General features: G+C 43.3%; 1 protein-coding gene across 4 annotated transcripts in view; it reads right to left on the reverse strand.

Moving 5' to 3' along the window:
- The window catches only part of ODAD1 (outer dynein arm docking complex subunit 1), a 134079-nt gene extending 124614 nt beyond the window's left edge, over nt 1–9465 (reverse strand). The window contains exon 1 of one of the 4 annotated variants that reach the window (XM_056542313.1): nt 9311–9465. The gene's annotated coding sequence lies outside the window, so the exon portion shown is untranslated. Of the gene's footprint in view, nt 1; nt 130–9310 lie in introns of those variants that run through there. The other 3 variants (XM_056542318.1, XM_056542314.1, XM_056542317.1) reach the window with 3 other exon arrangements.
- Nucleotides 9466–10337: the final 872 nt, after the last annotated feature.

A 10337-nucleotide genomic window follows, 5' to 3' on the forward strand; every position in this document is an offset into this window, starting at 1 on the left:
CCTGTGACGTACGAGCAACTGCAGCACGGCACGCGGCGCGCGAATACATGCCCCTGTTTCTCCTTGTGCTGAGTGACAGGCCGGGAGTGCGCACAGAGCCTTCTAAAGCCCTCCCTCACTTCCTGTATTCCGTCGGGCCAGAAGTGTTGCTACTGTCGGTTTTCATATAGCGGCGGGCAGAGATCGGTGTGGGCCTCTTTTGTGGGGACCCCTAGTGGCCACTTTTATACAGCCGATTTTAAAGTTAAATCAATGAAAAAAATAATTGAATGTATTTACAAATATACATATTTTATAGTGCTCTATTGTATTTAACAAAAAGAAGTTTTGTGACAGTGGCCATTTAACCCCAGGAGTCAGCAAATTTCCGTTTTTGCATTTTCATTTTTTACTCATCACCTTCTAAAAATCATAACGCTTTCAATTTTGCACATAAAATTCCATATGATGACTTATTTTTTGCACCACTAAATTTACTTTGCAGTCACAGGCATTTTACCAAAAAATCCACAGCGAAATGGGAAAAAAAAATTAATTGTGCCACAAAATGTCATTTTGCAACTTTTGGGGGGTTCCGTTTTTACGCAGTGCATTTTTCGGTAAAAATTATAACTTATCTTTCTTCTGTAGGTCCAGTTAAAATGATACCCTACTTATATAGATTTCATCTTGTTAAACTTCTGAAAAAAATCATAACTACATGCAGGAAAATTTATACGTTAAAAATTGTCATCTTCTGACCCCTATAACTTTTTTATTTTTCCATGTACGGGCCGGTATAAGGGCTAATATTTTGCGCCATGTTCTGAAGTTTTTATCACTACCATTTTTGTATTGATCAGACTTTTTGATCACTTTTTATTCATTTTTTCATGATATAAAAAGTGACCAAAAATACACTATTTTGGACTTTGGATTTTTTTTGCGTATGCCATTGACCGTGCAGTTTAGTTAACGATATATTTTTATAGTTTGGATATTTATGAACGCGGTGATTCCACATGTTTATTTTTATTTACTCAGTTTTTTTTATTTTATGGGAAAAGGGGGGTGATTCAAACTTTTATTAGGCAAGGGGTCAAATGACCTTTATTAACTTTTTTTTTTCACATTTTTTTTGCAGTGTTATAGCTCCCATAGGGGGCTATAACACTGCACACACTGATCTTTTACCCTGATCCCTGCAAAGCCATAGCTTTGCATGGATCAGCTTAATAGGGGGTTGATTGCTCAAGCATGTAACTCAGGCTTGGAGCAATCAAACGCCGATCGGACTCGATGGAGCAAGGTAAGGGGGCCTCCGCTTGCTTCCTAGCTGATCGGGACATTGCGATTTTATCGCGATAGTCCCAATCAGCCCTACTGAGCTGCCGGGAAGCTTTTACTTTCATTTTAGATGCGGCGAGCGTCTGAAGGCTTAATAGTCAGCGGCACAACGATCTGTGCCGCACACTATTGGCCCAGGGTCCCGGCTATCAAAAGCCGCCAGGACCGACCCGGTATTTTGAGGGGTCACAGCGTGACCCCGTTTTAAATACCGGGACAGAGCGTAGGGTTTACAAGTATGCCCTGCGTCCTGAAGAGTATAAGGACCAAGCCCATTTTCACCTTAAGAACCAGAGCATTTTTTGCCCATCTGACCACTGTCACTTCAAGCATTAATAACTCTTTGATGCTTTTATGTATGAATTTGATTCCTGGATAATTTTTTCATGACATATTCTACTTTAAAATAATGGTAAATTTTTGTTGATACTTGCATCATTTCTTGGTGAAAAATTCCAAAATTTTATGAAAAATTTGAAAAGTTTGCATTTTTCTAACTTTGAAGCTCTCTGCTTGTAAGGAAAATAGACATTCCAAATGAATGTTATATTGATTTACATATAGAATATGTCTACTTTCTGTTGGCATCATACAGTTGACATGTTTTTACTTTTGGAAGACATCAGAGGGCTTCAAAGTTTAGCAGTAATTTTCAAATTTTCATGAAATTTAAAAAATCTGAATTTTTCAGGGACCAGTCCAGTTTTGAAGTGGATTTGAAGGGCCTTTATATTAGAAATACCCCATAAATGACCTCATTATAGAAACTGCACGCCTCAAAGTATTCAAAATTAAATTCAGAAAATTTGTTAACCCTTTAGGTGTTTCACAGGAATAGCAGCAAAGTGAAGGAGAAAATTCTAAATCTTCATTTTTTACACTGGCATGTTCTTTTAGACCCAGTTTTTTAATTTTTACAAGGGGTAATAGGAGAGAAATCCCCCCAAAATTTGTAACCCATTCCTCTGGAGTAAGGAAAGACCTCATATGTGTATGTGAAGTGTTCGGCGGGCGCAGTTGAGGGCTCAGAAGGGAAGGAGCGACAATGGGATTTTGGAGAGTGAATTTTGCTGAAATGCTTTTTGGGGGGCATGTCGCAATTAGGAAGCCCCTATAGTACCAGAACAGAAAAAAAAAACAACACATGGCATGCTAATTTGGAAACTACACCCATCAAAGAACATAACAAGGGGTACATTAAGTCTTAACACCCCACAGGTGTTTGACGACTTTATGTTAAAGTCGGATGTGTAAATAAAAAAAAGTTTGTTTTTCACTAAAATGCTGGTTTTTCCCCATATTTTACATTTTTACAAGGGCTAATAGGAGAAAATGCCCCCCAAAATTTGTAACCCCATTTCTTCTGAGTATGGAAATACCCCATGTGTGGACGTCAAGTGCTCTGCTGGCGCACTACAAAGCTCAGAAGAGGAGGAGCGCCATGTGCGTTTACAAAGGGGACATGTGCGTCTACAAAGCCCCCGTGGTGCCAGAACAGTGGACCCCCCACATTTTACCCCATTTTGGAAACTACATCCTCACAGAATTTAATAAGGGGTGCAGTGAGCATTTACACCCCACTGGCGTTTGACAGATCTTTGGAACAGTGGGCTGTGCAAATGAAAAATTAAATTTTTCATTTTTACGGACGACTGTTCAAAAAATCTGTCAGACACCTGTGGGGCGTAAATGCTCACTGCACCCCTTATCACATTACTTGAGTGGTGTAATTTCCAAAATGGGGTCACATGTGGGGGGGGGGGGTCCATTGTTCTGGCACCATGGGAGCTTTGCAAACACACGTGGCCTTCAATTCCGGAAAAATTTTCTCTCTAAAAGCCCAATGGCGCTCCTTCTCTTCTGAGCATTGTAGTGCACCCGCAGAGCAATTTACATCCCCATATGGGGTATATTCATACTCAGGAAAAAAAGTCCCCCAAAATTTGTAACCCCATTTCTTCTATTTTCCCTTGTGAAAATGAAAAATTTAGGGTAAAAAAATCATTTTTTTCATTTTCCCATGCAACTTTAACGAAAATGTGTCAAACACCTGTGGGTTGTTAAGGCTCACTATACCCCTTGTTACGTTCCATTTCCAAAATGGGGTCAAACGTGGGTATTTTTTTTTTTTTTGGCATTTATGTCAGAACCGCTGTAAAATCAGCTACCCCTGTCCAAATCACCAACTTAGGCCTCAAATGTACATAGTGCGCTCTCATTCCTGAGCCTTGTTGTGCGTCCGCAGAGCATTTTACGCCCACATATGGGGTATTTCCGTACTCAGGAGAAATTGCTAATTTTGGGGGCTTATTTCCTTTTACGTCTTGTGAAAATAAAAAGTATGGGGCAACACCAGAATGTTAATGTAAAAAAAAAAATAAATTCACACTAACAGGCTTGTGTAAACCCCAAATTCTCCTTTTCATAAGGGGTAAAAGGAGAAAAATCCCCCCAAAATTTGCTCCCAAGTACTGAAATACCCCATATGTGGCCCTAAACTGTTTCCTTGAAATACGACAGGGCTCTGAAGTGAGAGAGCGCCATGCGCATTTGAGGACTAAGTTAGGGATTGCATAGGGGTGGACATAGGGGTATTCTACGCCAGTGATTCCCAAACAGGGTGCCTCCAGCTGTTGCAAAACTCCCAGCATGCCTGGACAGTCAGTGCCTGTCCAGAAATGCTGGGAGTTGTTGCTTTGCAACAGCTGAAGGCTCCGTTTTGGAAACACTGGGGTACGATACGTTCTTCATTTTTATTGGGAAGGGGGGCAGTGTAAGGGGTGTACATGTAGCGTTTTACCCTTTATTATGTTAGTGTAGTGTAGTGTTTTTACACATTCGCACTGGCAGGGGTTTACAGTGAGTTTCCAGCTAGGAGTTTGAGCTTTTGCGGAAAATTTGACACAGCTCAAACCTGAAGCAGGAAACTCACTGTAAACCCACAGAAACACACAAACCTACAGCTGTTGCAAAACTACAACCCCCAGCATGCGCTGACAGTGCATGCTGGGAGTTGTAGTTTTGCAATAGCTGGAGGCACGCTTGTTGGAAAACCTTCAGTTAGGTTCTGTTACCTAACTCAGTATTTTCCAACCAGTGTGCCTCCAGCTGTTGCAAAACTACAACTCCCAGCATGTACTGATTGCCGAAGGACATGCTGGGAGATGTAGTTATGCAACAGCTGGAAGTACGCAACTACAACTCCCAACATGCCGAGACAGCTGTTTGGGCATGCTGGGAGTTGTAGTTTTGCAAGATCTGAAGGGCTACAGTTTAGAGACCACTGCACAGTGATCTCCAAACTGTAGCCCTCCAGATGTAGCAAAACTACAAATCCCAGCACGCCCATACAGCAAACTGTTGTGTGGGCATGCTGGGAGTTGTAGTTTTGCAAGATCTAGAGCGCCACAGTTTAGAGACCACTGCTCAGTGATCTCCAAACTGTAGTCCTCCAGCTGTTGCAAAGCTGCCAATCCCAGCATGCCCAAACAGCAAACAGGTGTCTTGGCATGCTGGGAGTTGTAGTTTTGTAAATCTGGAGGGCTCGAGTTTAGAGACCTGTGTACAGTGGTCTCCAAACTGTAGCCCTCCAGATGTTGCTAGGCAACAACTCACCTACTTCTGTAGGATCATCCGCACCAGGGAGCCGCATCGCCGGTTTGCCTTCTCTACCCGGACTACTGTGGGTGGGCAGAGCGGGGGAACAGAACTTTAGACCCCATGCCCCTCGACCTGCTATTGGTCGGTCGCTTCCGACCGACCAATAGCAGGGATAGGAGTGGGGGATCCCTGCCACCTCACTCCTATCCCTTGAGGGAGTTTGTGGGTGTCTTGGACAACCCGGATCCACCTTATTTTCGGGGTCACCGGAGACCCGTATGACCCGGAATCGTTGGAAATCGTCGGTCTGAATTCACCAGTGATTTGCGACATGAATGATTTCAGCAGGCATCCCGTCCCTGCCCGGCGCGCGGCGGGAACCGAAATTCCCACGGGCGTACAGGTACGCCCTTGAGCTTTAACCCCTTCAGGACGGAGCCCATTTTGGCCTTAAGGACCGGAGCGTTTTTTGCACATCTGACCACTGTCACTTTAAACATTAATAACTCTGGGATGCTTTTAGTTATCATTCTGATTCCGAGATTGTTTTTTCGTGACATATTCTACTTTAACATAGTGGTAATTTTTTGTCGATACTTGCATCCTTTCTTGGTGAAAAATCCGTATATTTGATGAATAATTTTAAAATTTTGCATTTTTCTAACTTTGAAGCTCTCTGCTTGTAAGGAAAATGGATATTACGAATACATTTTTTTTTGGTTCACATATACAATATGTCTACTTTATGTTTGCATCATAAAATTGATGAGTTTTTACTTTTGGAAGACACCAGAGGGCTTCAACGGTCAGCAGCAATTTTCCGATTTTTCACAAAATTTTCAAACTCAGTATTTTTCAGGGACCAGTTCAGGTTTGAAGTGGATTTGAAGGGTCTTCATATTAGAAATACCCCATAAATGACCCCATTATAAAAACTACACCCCCCAAAGTATTCAAAATGACATTCAGTCAGCGTTTTAACCCTTTAGGTGTTTCACACGAATAGCAGCAAAGTGAAGGAGAGAATTCACAATCTTCATTTTTTACACTTACATGTTCTTGTAGACCCAATTTTTGAATTTTTACAAGGGGTAAAAGGACAAAATGTTTATTTTTGTAGCCCAATTTCTCTCAAGTAAGCACATACCTCATATGTCTATGTAAAGTGTTCGGCGGGCGCAGTAGAGGGCTCAGAAGGGAAGGAGCGACAAGGGGATTTTGGAGAGTACGTTTTTCTGAAATGGTTTTTGGGGGGCATGTCACCTTTAGGAAGCCCTTATGGTGCCAGAACAGCAAAAAAAAAACACATGGCATACCATTTTGGAAACTAGACCCCTCGGGGAATGTAACATGGGATAAAGTGAACCTTAATACCCCACAGGTGTTTCACGACTTTTGCAAATGTAAAAAAAAAAAAAAAAATGTTACCTAAAATGCTTGTTTTCCCAAAATTTTTTAAAAAGGGTAATAGCAGAAAATACCCATAAAAATTTGAAGCCCAATTTCTCCCGATTCAGAAAACACCCCATATGGGGGTGAAAAGTGCTCTGCTGGCGCACTACAGGTCTCAGAAGAGAAGGAGTCACATTTGGCTTTTTGAAAGCAAATTTTGCTCTGGGGGCATGCCGCATTTAGGAAGCCCCTATGGTGCCAGGACAGCAAAAAAAAACCACATGGCATATAATTTTGGAAACTAGACCCCTCGGGGAACGTAACAAGGGGTTAAGTGAACCTTTATACCCCACAGGTGTTTCACGACTTTTGCATATGTAAAAAAAAATTTTTTTTTTACCTAAAATGCTTGTTTTCCCAAAGATTTTACATTTTTAAAAAGGGTAAAAGCAGAAATACCCCCCAAAATTTGTAACACAATTTCTCCCGAGTACGGCGATACTCCATATGTGGCCCTAAACTGTTGCCTTGAAATACGACAGGGCTCCAAAGTGAGAGCGCCATGCGCATTTGAGGCCTAAATTAGGGACTTGCATAGGGGTGGACATAGGGGTATTCTACGCCAGTGATTCCCAAACAGGGTGCCTCCAGCTGTTGCAAAACTCCCAGCATGCCTGGACAGTCAACGGCTGTCCGACAATACTGGGAGTTGTTTTGCAACAGCGGGAGGCTCCGTTCTGGAAACAGTGGCGTACCAGACGTTTTTCATTTTTTTTGGGGAGGGGAGGGGGGCTGTGTAGGGGTATGTGTATACGTAGTGTTTTTTACTTTTTATTTTATTTTTTGTGTTATTGTAGTGTAGTGTTTTTAGGGTACAGTCGCACGGGCGGGGGTTCACAGTAGTTTCTCGCTGGCAGTTTGAGCTGCAGCAGAAAGTTTGCGGCAGCTCAAACTTGCAGCCAGATACTTACTGTAATCTTCCGCCCATGTGAGTGTACCCTGTACGTTCACATTGGGGGGGACATCCAGCTGTTGCATAACTACAACTCCCAGCATGCCCGTTGGCTGTCGGTGACTGCTGAGAGTTGTAGTTTTGCAACAACTGTAGGCACACTGGTTATGTATCACTGAGTTTGTGACCTAACTCAGTGTTTCACAACCAGTGTGCCTCCAGCTGTTGCAAAACTACAACTCCCAGCATGTACGGTGCATGGTGTACGGTGACTGCTGAGAGTTGTAGTTTGCAACAGCTGGAGGCACACCGGTCGTGAAACACTGAGTTAGGTTAAAAAAAAACTGAGTTTCACAACCAGTGTGCCTTCAGCTGTTGCAAAACTACAACTCTCAGCAGTCACCGACAGCCAACGGGCATGCTGGGAGTTGTAGTTATGCAACCAGCAGATGCACCACTACAACTCCCAGCATGCACTTTAGCTGTTTGTGCAAGCTGGGAGTTGTAGTTATACAACAGCTGAAGGTACACTTTTCCATAGAAAAAATGTGCCTCCAGCTGTTGCAAAACCATAAGTCCCAGCATGCCCATAAGGGAATGCTGGGAGTAGTGGTGGTCTGCCTCCTGCTGTTGCATAACTACAGCTCCCAGCATGCCCTTTTTGCATGCTGGGAGCTGTTGCTAAGCAACAGCCTGAGGCTGTAACTCACCTCCAACGATCCACGCCGGAGAGTCAGTCCCTCGTCGTCGCCGCCGCTGCTCCTGGGGCCCCGATCCCAACATTGACGCCGGGGATCGGGGTCCCCAGCACCCGGGGTGCACGTCCCGCACCCGCTCACGTCCTCCGGAAGAGGGGCGGAGCGGGTGCGGGAGTGACACCCGCAGCAGGCGCCCTGATTGGTCAGCCGGTAATCCGGCCGACGAATCAGGGCGATCGTGAGGTGGCACCAGTGCCATCTCACCCCTGCAGGCTCTGGCTGTTCGGGGCCGTCAGAGACGGCCCCGAACAGCCAGTAATTCCTGGTCACCGGGTCACTGGAGACCCGATTGACCCAGAATCGCCGCAGATCGCTGGACTGAATTGTCCAGCGATCTGCGGCGATCGCCGACATGGGGGGGCATAATGACCCCCCTGGGCGATATGCCGGGATGCCTGCTGAACGATTTCAGCAGGCATCCGGCTCCGGTCCCCAACCGGCTAGCGGTGGGGGCCGGAATTCCCACGGGCGTATGGATACGCCCTCGGTCCTTAAGGACTCGGGATGCAGGGCGTATCCATACACCCTATGTCCTGAAGAGGTTAAGTACCAGGGTGTCAGGGCGTACCTGTATACCCATGGTCCCTAAGTGGTTAAAGTCAGCAAAACAGTGTCAGTACACAGATGTCACATCAATGTCCAAATGAGCACACAGAGGGATGGTCATTAACAGGTCTGAAGGGTCAAAGTCCAAGAAAGCAAGTATAAGTCCACATTGCAAAAAGAAAGGGGTAATCTCAGAAATAGGCATAGTATCTGAAACACAGCAATCCAAACATCATGCAAGTGAGGTTATGAAGACCAGTCACAGGTAAGAAGGTGGCCAGAAGTCACCTGTTTAAATCTAGGACAGTCAGACAGCATGGGAAGCCAGCACCAAACCTTATTGGCCTAGCATCTGGACTGTCTTTATTGTGTCACAGCCACAATACAGAAGATATCAGGCTATCGCAGGACTGCCAAGAGGCAAGTATCTTACGCATATACTTACATATTCAGTTAACACCGTCATACATGCAGTATATACTATATTCAATTAAGTGTATGACATTGACTTGGACACCAAAGTTCCACTACAACACATCTCTGTGTTTGGTGTTGTGTTGAAGGCATTGCAGTTGTCAGTATGACCAGAAAAATGTTGAGGGCATTGTGTCAGCTCATTATTGCTGTGACTTGCACACATGTATGTGTACTTCTATATTGTATTGTCCTTGTATTACCATGGGGAAACTTCTTAACTGTCATTAAACACCTGGGAGACACTTTCTGCCATACCTACCTTAAAAGGGGTTTCCATGGGAAAATCCACAAGATAGTGCATCAATAGCTGATTGGGAGGTTCCGAAACCCAGCACCCTCGTCGATTAGCTGTTCTGCATTGCTGCGGCACTGGTGCTGAACACAGGTTGGATGTGTTTCTATGTATGAATCCCTCTAAATAAAAAACAAGTACAGCTGCAAATTTCTACAATTCTTCTCTGGCAGCAGTAAAACATACATTTTTTTTTTAACACTAATAATAAATTGCAATAAATCAAGAATTTGACAAAAATTTGCAATTTCCCTTGTAAGGGCAAACGTTATCACAAAACCAAAAGAAAAGTCTTCTATTAAAAACGGTATTCCAGGCTTATATATTTTTCATTTAGCTCTCTTATTCTTGAAGTATAAAAGGACTTTTCAATTGCCTGTCATGTTGTCTTGCCTTTCTGCTGCAGAAATTTTGCTGAAAGAATGAAACAAATTCCGTTGGGGCTGCATTGCCATCTATAATTATGACACAGGGCCATACAGTCTCTGTTGCACTGAAAATCTCTGTAATCTGAACGTGAACTGGCTATTGGATGCACAGGACACCTATGATGTCACATTTCAGCAGTACTGTTTCTTTCAAATCAATATGATAAAAGCCATGCCAAGAAATGTGATGCCACAACAAAGAAGTGATTCCCCTTATTATAAAGTATGATGTCACAAGTCACAACGTCATATGTCTCTGGTAAAATATATAATGTCATAAAAAGATACATCTCAGAAAGCTACAATGCATTGGAAAAGTTTTTAGACCCTTTTTTTTTCACATTTTGCTACTGTATGTTGTGGCCTTATGCTAATCATTATAATTTTTTTTTGTAACCCCCCCGCCTCATCATTTTGAACTCAACACCCCATAGTAACAAAGTGAAATAATAATTTTAGAAAAAAAAATGTAATCTATTAAAAGGAAAAACTATAATTTTGCATAGACATAAGCATTAAAGGGGTTATCCTGGAAAAAACTTTTTTTTACATATCAACTGGCTCCA

This window comes from Hyla sarda, chromosome 10 (assembly GCF_029499605.1).
Source record: "Hyla sarda isolate aHylSar1 chromosome 10, aHylSar1.hap1, whole genome shotgun sequence".
Taxonomy (NCBI): Eukaryota; Metazoa; Chordata; class Amphibia; order Anura; family Hylidae; genus Hyla; species Hyla sarda.